Below are 8,838 nucleotides of genomic sequence, written 5' to 3' on the forward strand. Positions count from 1 at the left end.
AAAAAAAAAAAAAAAACTAACACTTCTAGAAAAAACCAAAAACTAACAAAAAAAAAAAAAAAATCCAAATGTTGGCCAATTTTTATTTTTTTTAAATCAATTTTATAAGAAAAAAATTTAAAAATTTTCGATTTTTTTTTTGTTCATAAAAATTGAATATTTTAGTTTTTTATTTTATTTTATTTTATTTTTGTTTTATAATTTTATTTAAATAAAAATTTACGTTTAAAAAAAATAAAATTTTCGTTTAATAAAATGAATTTTTTTTTAAAAAAAAACTAAATAAAAAAATAGTTTTTTTTTAAATATTATATTTAAATTAAAATTTTTCATTTTTTAAAATAATCAATTTTTTTTTTAATTTATAGGGGTATTTTTGTCTTATTGAAAAATCTATAGGGGCATTTTTGTCTTATTTCTAGTTTTGGGGGGGAACATTGACAATGTTTTGGTAGTTTGGAGGGGACATTGTCACAATTGAAAGTTTGGGGGGGACATTGTCAACTCCGAAATGCATTATGCTGACTTTAATTCCTTTTATTATTATTATTTATTTATTTACTTTTTTTAATTGAAAAGGTGGGAAGAGGCGACCAGTGTAGTTTTCCCCCTTGGGCGTTACCATCGGGGTTCCCACCCTTCTGACTGTATTTAGATTGTTAAGCTTATTATTATTATTATTAGGGGAAACTTCACTAAGGACCCCCAAATTTTTACCCGTTTTGAAATGTCCCATTTGAACTTCAAAATCTCTCAATTTAATCTCCTGAACTTTCAATTGCTCTCAATTTGGACCATTCCGTTAATTTTAGCCGTTAAAAATTCAAAAAAAGACCAAAATATCCCTGATTTTTGTTTTTTTTTTTTAAAAAAATAAAAAAAACGTTTTAAAAGTTGAAATTTTATACAAAAGTCAGGGGTATAAACGTCATGTGACGTTTAAAATCTGACGGAATGGTCTAAATTGAAAGTTCAGGGGACTAAATTGAGAGATTTTGAAGTTCAGGGAGGGTATTTCAAAACGGGTAGAAGTTTGGGGGTCCTTAGTGAAGTTTCCCCTTATTATTATTATTAGGAAAAACTTCACTTTGACCCCCTGAACTTTCACCCGATTTTACGAAGCCCCCTGAACTTCCTAATCTCTCATTTTGGATCCTAAACTTTTAATAACTCTCAATTAGAACCATTCTGTTAATTTTAGTCGTTAAAAATACAAAAAAAAGACCAAAATGTCATTGATTTTCATTTTTTAAAAAATAAAAAAACGTTTTGGAAGTTGAAATTTTATACAAAAGTCAGGGGTATAAACGTCATGTAACGTTTAAAATCTAACGGAGGGGTCTACATTGAGAGTAATTGAAAGTTTAAGGGTCTAAAATGAGAGATTTGAAAGTTCAAGAGGGGTTTGTAAAATCGAGTGGAAGTTCAGGGGGCCAAAGTGAAGTTTCCCCTTAATTATTATTATTAGGGGTAACTTCGCTGAAGACTCCTGAACTTTCACCCAATTTGACAAACCTCCAAACTTTAAAATCTCTCAATTTAGTTCCTTAAATTTTTAATTACTTTTAATTTGGACCCCTCTATCTATTTTAATCGTTAACCTCAACCATAAAATGAAAAACGTGACCTGCACGTGGTTTTTTTAGATCGGAGAAATCGTTCATCTTTCTTCTTCTTCGCCGGTGTACAGAGGAAATAAGCCGGTTGAAATATAAGCAAAATTAGAGAAAAGAGTATATATATTTAACAAGTGGGGAGTTGAGGGGGTCTGGGTCAACTACGACTACTCTGGTTGAAGCCTGAAGGAGTAGTTTTGGTAGATAGAGCTAGAAATGGGATTTTGGAATGTTTCTCTTATGAGTTATGAGAAATGCTACACCTAAGTACAACTTTTACAAACAAAGTTTACGTACTGACGTGGCCAAAAAAAAAAAAAAAGAAAGAAATTGGAGAAAAAATGCTGACGTGGCCAAACAAAAACGAAGAAGAAGAAAGCTTGCTACAGATGATGCGAAGGTTATTTCGTTGGAAAATTTTCCATCCGCCCAACCGGAAAATCACCCATATCATCAGCAAACGCTCCGGAAAACCCATATCTGAATGTTCACTGGAGGGGTTGAAGAACTGTGTAGTTTGAACCCAAGTCAAAGTATGCTAAAGTTGAAGCTACACGATCATGAACATATATATAGAAGAAAAAAGTTCAAAAGATACCAAGAGATAGACTTCTCTCTCTGTAACCAAAGATATTCTAGAGAAGGAGATGAAACCGATCAATTGGAAGATGAAGAGGCGTGGGTCACGGCAACCCACGACTGGGTGTTCGCCGTGGCCAGCGTGGGTCTGACCTGACCCACGCTGGGTCTCGGCCAGACCAGGGGCGGAACTATGTACAATTCGTCCCCCCAAATTTTTTGAAATTTTTATTAAAGTAGGTATATTTTATATATTTGCTCCTTAAATTTAGAAATTTGTCCCTCCAAATTTAGAAATTTGTCCCCCCAAATTAATTTTTTACTCCCTTGTATTTATCTGCAGCAAGACTTTATTTTTAGCTTTCACTGTTGTCAATTAACTTAAATATTTGATGGGTTTGGATTCATTAATTTATTTGGCATTCTTTCACTTGTTAGTGGTAATAAGTAACTATAGTAAAATTTTAACAAAAATGACTTGTGATTTACTATGAAATTATATCTTACCATATGTATCTATGTATTCGGTAGGTGCTATTATGATCACGCCCAAGTAGGATAGCCACAATTAGTCTCTCTGGCCTACCCTTTTAATTAGAAAAAAAAAAAAAATTCGTCCCCCCACACTCAAAATCCTGGTTCCGCCCCTGGGCCAGACCCAGTCGTGGGTCAGCAGACCCACGGCAAGCCTCTGGCCGAGACCTGCCTGGGTCCACGGCAAGCCCCATTTCCAGTGTGTGCCGTTCGTTCCGCCCAAGCCCCAGCCCGACCCACGTCGGCCAAATGTGATTTTTCTAAAATTCACAGCCAAATGTGTATCGAGAATCATTTTCCAGCGAACTAACCTTCGCTAGAGGAGCCCGTAAAATCATCGGAGCCTTCGTCGGATGGGTGGAAGTCGCGGCGAGTGAGCCAACCCCAGTGATCTTCTTTGGAGTCACAAATTTTTTCGCATCATCGGTAAGCTTTCTTCTCGTTCGTTTCGGTTTGGCCACGTCAGTACGTAAGAGTGAGTGAGCATGAGGGTATAATAGGTAGTTCAGTGGTAAAAAACCACGTGCAGGTCACGTTTTTTGTTTTTTGTTTGAGATTAACGATTAAAATAGACGGAAGGGTCTAAGTTCAGAGCAATTAAAAGTTCAGGAGATTAAATTTAGAAATTTTAAAGTTTGAGGAGAAATTTGTCAAATCGGGTGAAAGTTCACGGGTCTTTAATAAAGTTACCCCTTATTATTATTATTTTTTATTTTGGATGAAGGAAATTTTTTATTACAACACAAAGAATACAAAGTCCCCCAGTAGAGAACTACTGGATTTCGAGCTGCTAACAACATTCACCATTCTGCCTAACAACAACCAAAATCTCAATATTCTTAGATTTAGCCTAAACAATTACCAATACTCAACAAAACATAACAAACAAGCTATAAGCAACAACAAAACAAAAAGGAAACAACTCAACTATGTTGAAAATTGGAAACAACACTCACTAAGAGAGAACACAAGATAGGAAGATGAATAATATTCAACTTTATTCAACTTGATAAAATAACTTGTTTACATAGGTATTTATAGGATACAAATGACCTTTTAACTTCTTCACAATAACTTTATTCATTTACATCTCATATAATTTCCATGTAAAATAACTTTTGAAAAACTAAAAGACATAACCTAAAGGGTCTTGTAGGGTCTTGTAGGTTTTAAGATGATCTAAAGGGTTTTTTGGTACCATCCAACATCTCGAAAGGATGAAAACTTGTAAGGATGAGAGTTGAAGTGTTGTTGGGAGAATGATTGATTATGATACTTGATGGAGGGCCTCGGTATATACCGATGACCTCCATGGGGCCAATCTAGCAAAAAGCCAACTGCCTTTTAAAAGTATGAAGAATCACAGGCCATCATCGAGCCGACGACCTAACACACTACAAAAAATGGATTTTTTTCTTGAATGGGTGTTTTTGACGTGTTAGATGACCTGACACGTCACTAAACTTTAATGATGTGTCATTATTGACGTGTGTCGGATGTTAAAATTCAGGGGTGTTAAAAATGGAAATTTTTTGACGTGCCACTTTTTGACACGTCAATAATTATTGACGTGTCAAAAAGTGGCACGTCAAAAACGATTATTAACGTGTCAATTTTGATACATCAACAAATTTATTGATATGTCAGTTTTGACACATCAATAAATTATTGGCGTGTTAGAAATTGACACGTCAATAAATTATTGACGTGTAATAAATTGACATATCAATAAATTTTCGACGTGCCAGAAATTGACACGTCAATAAATTTGTTGACATGCCAATTTCGAAATGTCACTAAAATTTAAAAATTATTAATTTTTTTTTTTAAAATTTTTTTCAACATCATCTCTTTCTCTCTCTCTCTCTCTCTCCTTTCGTTTCTCTAGTGCTGGACAACACCCAACACCAACACGCCATTCTCTCATTTTCTCACTCTCTCTCTCTCTCTCTCTTCTTTTCTCCATTAATTTTCGGTACATTTGCTTGAATAGGAATCGCCTAGAAAAATTCCCTAACAAAATCCGGATGAACCTGAAGCGAAACAGAATAAGACCCATTTCCAAAATCTTTCACTAATAGCCTGGATTTTCAAGAATCACCTGAAAGATCAGTCTCAAAATCAACCTGAAAAATCAAACCAAACCAACCAGGAAAATCAAACCCAAAAAATCTTCAAAAACCCAAACCCATCAGCAAATAAAACATCAAAATCTCAAACACAACAGGAAAAAAGAGCAGATTTTCTCTTCTTCTTTTCTTCTTCTCTTCTGCTTCTCTTCTCCTTTTCTTTTTCTTCTTCCCATCTGAGAGAAGAGGGAGCTAGGGGTACTGGGCCTGCAGAGAGAAGAGGGAGATTGAGAGAGGAGAGAGAGAGTGTGTGGGGGATGAAATAAAAGAAGAGGGAAAGAAGTTGAATTAAGAGAGAACTCCCGCTCCAAATAATTTTCTCTTGCTCATTTTTTAGTGACCTGCCAACATTTGACACGTTAAAAAATTCTTGACGTGTCACTTGTAACACATCAAGAATTTTTTTTTCTTGACGTGCCACATGTGACACGTCAAGAATTTCTTGACGTGTAACCTGTAGACACGTCAAAAAATTCTTGACGTATCAAATGTAACACGTCAATAATTATTGACTTGTTAAAATGTGACACGTCAAGAAATTCTTGACGACATATACCAATTATATATATATACCAATTAAATTTTGAATCAAGTTAATTTTATATATATATATATATATATATATATATATATATATATATATATATATATATGTTATACATATACCAATTAAATTTTCTTACCTAACATAGGTACCAATTAAATTTTGTTACCTAATATAGGTACTAATTAAATTTTTTTATCTAATATTTTTTTAAAACAAATAATTAATATTATTAATTAATTAATTTTTGACGTGTGAAATAATGGCATATCAATAATTATTAACGTGTCAAAATGACACGTCAATAAATAGTGACGTGTTATTTTGCCACGTCAATAATTATTGACGTGGCAAATTCAACATGTCAATAAAGTTTTTCTTGACGTGGCAAAAAGTGTGTTATTGTAGACATGTCAAAAAATCATCTTTTTTTTTTTGTAGTGATAGTCCAACGGCCCACAACCTAGTTAGCCGTCAAGATCGGAGCACATAATTTTCAAAAGAATAATGCTTCTTAGCTAAGTTTTTATTTAGCTAACCGAATGTCCACGCCATACTTCCATTCCCAATAGAATGAGGGAGGAAATCTATACGTTAATAACAATTTATTGGCTGAAGCCCCTAAAATCCTGAGAGAAATGGCAGATATATTGACCTAAGAGAAAGAGAGGGAATTTAAAACCATATGCCGTTTTTGATACTACAAATGCATTCCATGGCTAAAAGATTTATGAAGAGAGATATGAAATGAGTTAATTTTCCATGCATAAATTAAGGATGCAACCTTAAAATTTGAAAATTGATGAGAGAAATGTTGCCCATTTGGGTTTTAATTGAATAGGAAACCAGTAGTTTCTTGTCCCATAATCATTCAATATACAATTCGAAATTATTGTGAGGCCTAGCTAGCTCAAAGATAATCATATATTGTAGCTAATTACCACCGTGTCAACATCATATCAAGACACTAACATACCTAGTACACAAAATAATCATTTCACTCTCATGAAACTATTGCCTTTGGAAAATGAATTTTCTTTAGAAACGTGAAGTAAGAAAGGCAGGATATGCTCAAAGGAAAGTGAGAATATCCCATCAAATTAGGCCACAAAAGACACATTTTCATGAAGATGACCATATCCCACTTTTTCAACTCATTCTCACAACCCTAATTGGTTAGCGTGTTTACCAAGGTTGGCAAGGTAGACCGGAAACATTAAAGTTGAAATGAGGTTTTGGTGCCCTGCACCTGGATAACCCTACGCCACTACCCTACAAACTTGACAGGTGTACAAAATAGAAGATTATGATCACCCACCTACACGGTCCATATGACTTAGATCAGAATCTCCAACAATTGGTGAAAAATTGCCCATCAATTGTTTTTTGAAATTCTAGCCATTCAATGTCATCTAAAGGTTTACAAGTTGCCACGTGTCCAACTTAAAGCAAAATAATAAAATATTATTTACATTTTAAAAAGAAAGTAAAATAAAGTAGTAATAAAATAAAATAAATAATTTAAAAATATAGGGTGTCAGTCACCCCATTTTTGTCATAGGGGGTGGCCTATAGAAGAGAAGATTTTGTGAATATTTTTGACTTGTTTATTTCATTGTTACACTTAGATATATATACAGAATATTTGAGGTTACAAAATAGGCAGGGGAATACACAGAGAATGATTCTAGAATGTTCTACCCGTTGCTTGATTTGTGGCTGGCTTGTGGGTTGCCTTGTGTGTTGTAGCCGTTGCTTGATGTGTGGATGGTGTGTGGGGTTTATTTCCATATGGGTCTAGTTCTCTATTACGCCCCCTCAAGCGAGACAAGTGGCATACTATGTTGAGCTTGGTGCGCATGAGGGAAAAATGAGATGATGCAGTGGGCTTGGTAAAGATGTCGGCTAAGTTATCTTTGCTTGAGATGAAGCGTACTGCTAGTGTTTTGGCGGCAACTTTATCACGAACAAAGTGAAAGTCTCATGAAAGGCGGGATTGGCAGAGAGGTATGTGGCACCAATGTTGTCACACCAAAGAGTGGGGGGTGAAGGAAGAAATATACCAAGATCGCGGAGCAGGGATTGAAGCCAAAGGAGTTCAGTTGCAGTGGTAGCAAGAGTGCGAAATTCAGATTTAGTGCTGGAGCGGGCGACTGTGCGTTGTTTGCGAGAGGACCAAGAAATGAGATTAGGGCCAAGAAAGATACAAAAACCGCCGGTGGATTTGCGATCATCGGGGCAGCCAGCCCAGTCTGCGTCTGAATAGGCTTGGAGGGTGCAAGAGGGAGAGCGACGAAGGAGCAAGCCATAGGAAATGGTAGATTTAAGATACCATAAGATGTGCTTGACAGCCTGCAGGTGAAGGGAGGTTGGCTGATGCATGAATTGAGAAACTTTGTTAACGGCAAATGATATGTCGGGTCGAGTTAGGGATAAATACTGAAGAGCTCCGACAAGGCTGCGATAGGGAGACGGATCAATGAGTGTATCTCCAGATCGTAGGGTGAGGGTGTGGGCTGTGGATATAGGAGTCTTGACAGGTTTGCCCTCGGACATGTTGCTCTTGAGGAGAAGGTTAAGGATGTAGCGTTGTTGAGATAAAATAATGCCATCGGAGGTGGAGATGGCCTCCATGCCGAGAAAGTAGTTGAGAGGTCCAAGGTCCTTGATGGCAAAGTCATCGTGAAGGGATTGCAGGAGTGAGTTTGTCCCTTGAGGAAGGGAGTTGGTGATGAGAATGTCATCCACATAGATGAGGACATAAGTGATTTCCGAAGGGGTTCGACGAATGAATAGGGAAGAGTCGGAGTGGGAACCAACGAATCCAAGCTCCAAAAGACGATCACTGAGACGAGAGTACCAAGCACGAGGGGCTTGTTTTAAGCCGTAGAGTGCTTTGTGGAGCTTGCAGACATGATGAGGAAACTGAGGGTGGATGAAGCCAGGAGGTTGGGCCATATACACATCCTCGGAGAGCCAGCCATGTAAGAAGGCATTGTGAACATCAATTTGACGGATCGGCCAGCCAGCAGATATGGCAAGGGAAAGGACCAAGCGAATGGTGGTGGGTTTGACAACTGGACTGTAGGTCTTGCCAAAGTCAATGCCGGGTTGTTGGTGAAAACCCTTGGCAACTAGGCGTGCTTTGTGACGATCCATAGAGCCATCAGCTTTGCGTTTGAGACAGAAAACCCACTTGCAGCCAACAATGTTCATGCCGGAAGTGGGAGGAATGAGAGTCCAAGTGCCATTGCTGAGGAGGGCATCAAACTCAATATTCATGGCGTCACGCCAGGCTGGGTGCTTGGAGGCAGTAGTGTAGGAGGTAGGTGCAATGTCATCTGAGCCAGCGGTGGCAATGAGAGCTTTAGGGAGTGGGTAGCGAACGAGGCCGTCGGAAAGAGTCTTTGGTTTGAAGATGTTGTTCTTTGAGCGA

The sequence above is a fragment of the Corylus avellana genome, chromosome ca1 (assembly GCF_901000735.1).
Source record: "Corylus avellana chromosome ca1, CavTom2PMs-1.0".
NCBI classification, from domain to species: Eukaryota; Viridiplantae; Streptophyta; class Magnoliopsida; order Fagales; family Betulaceae; genus Corylus; species Corylus avellana.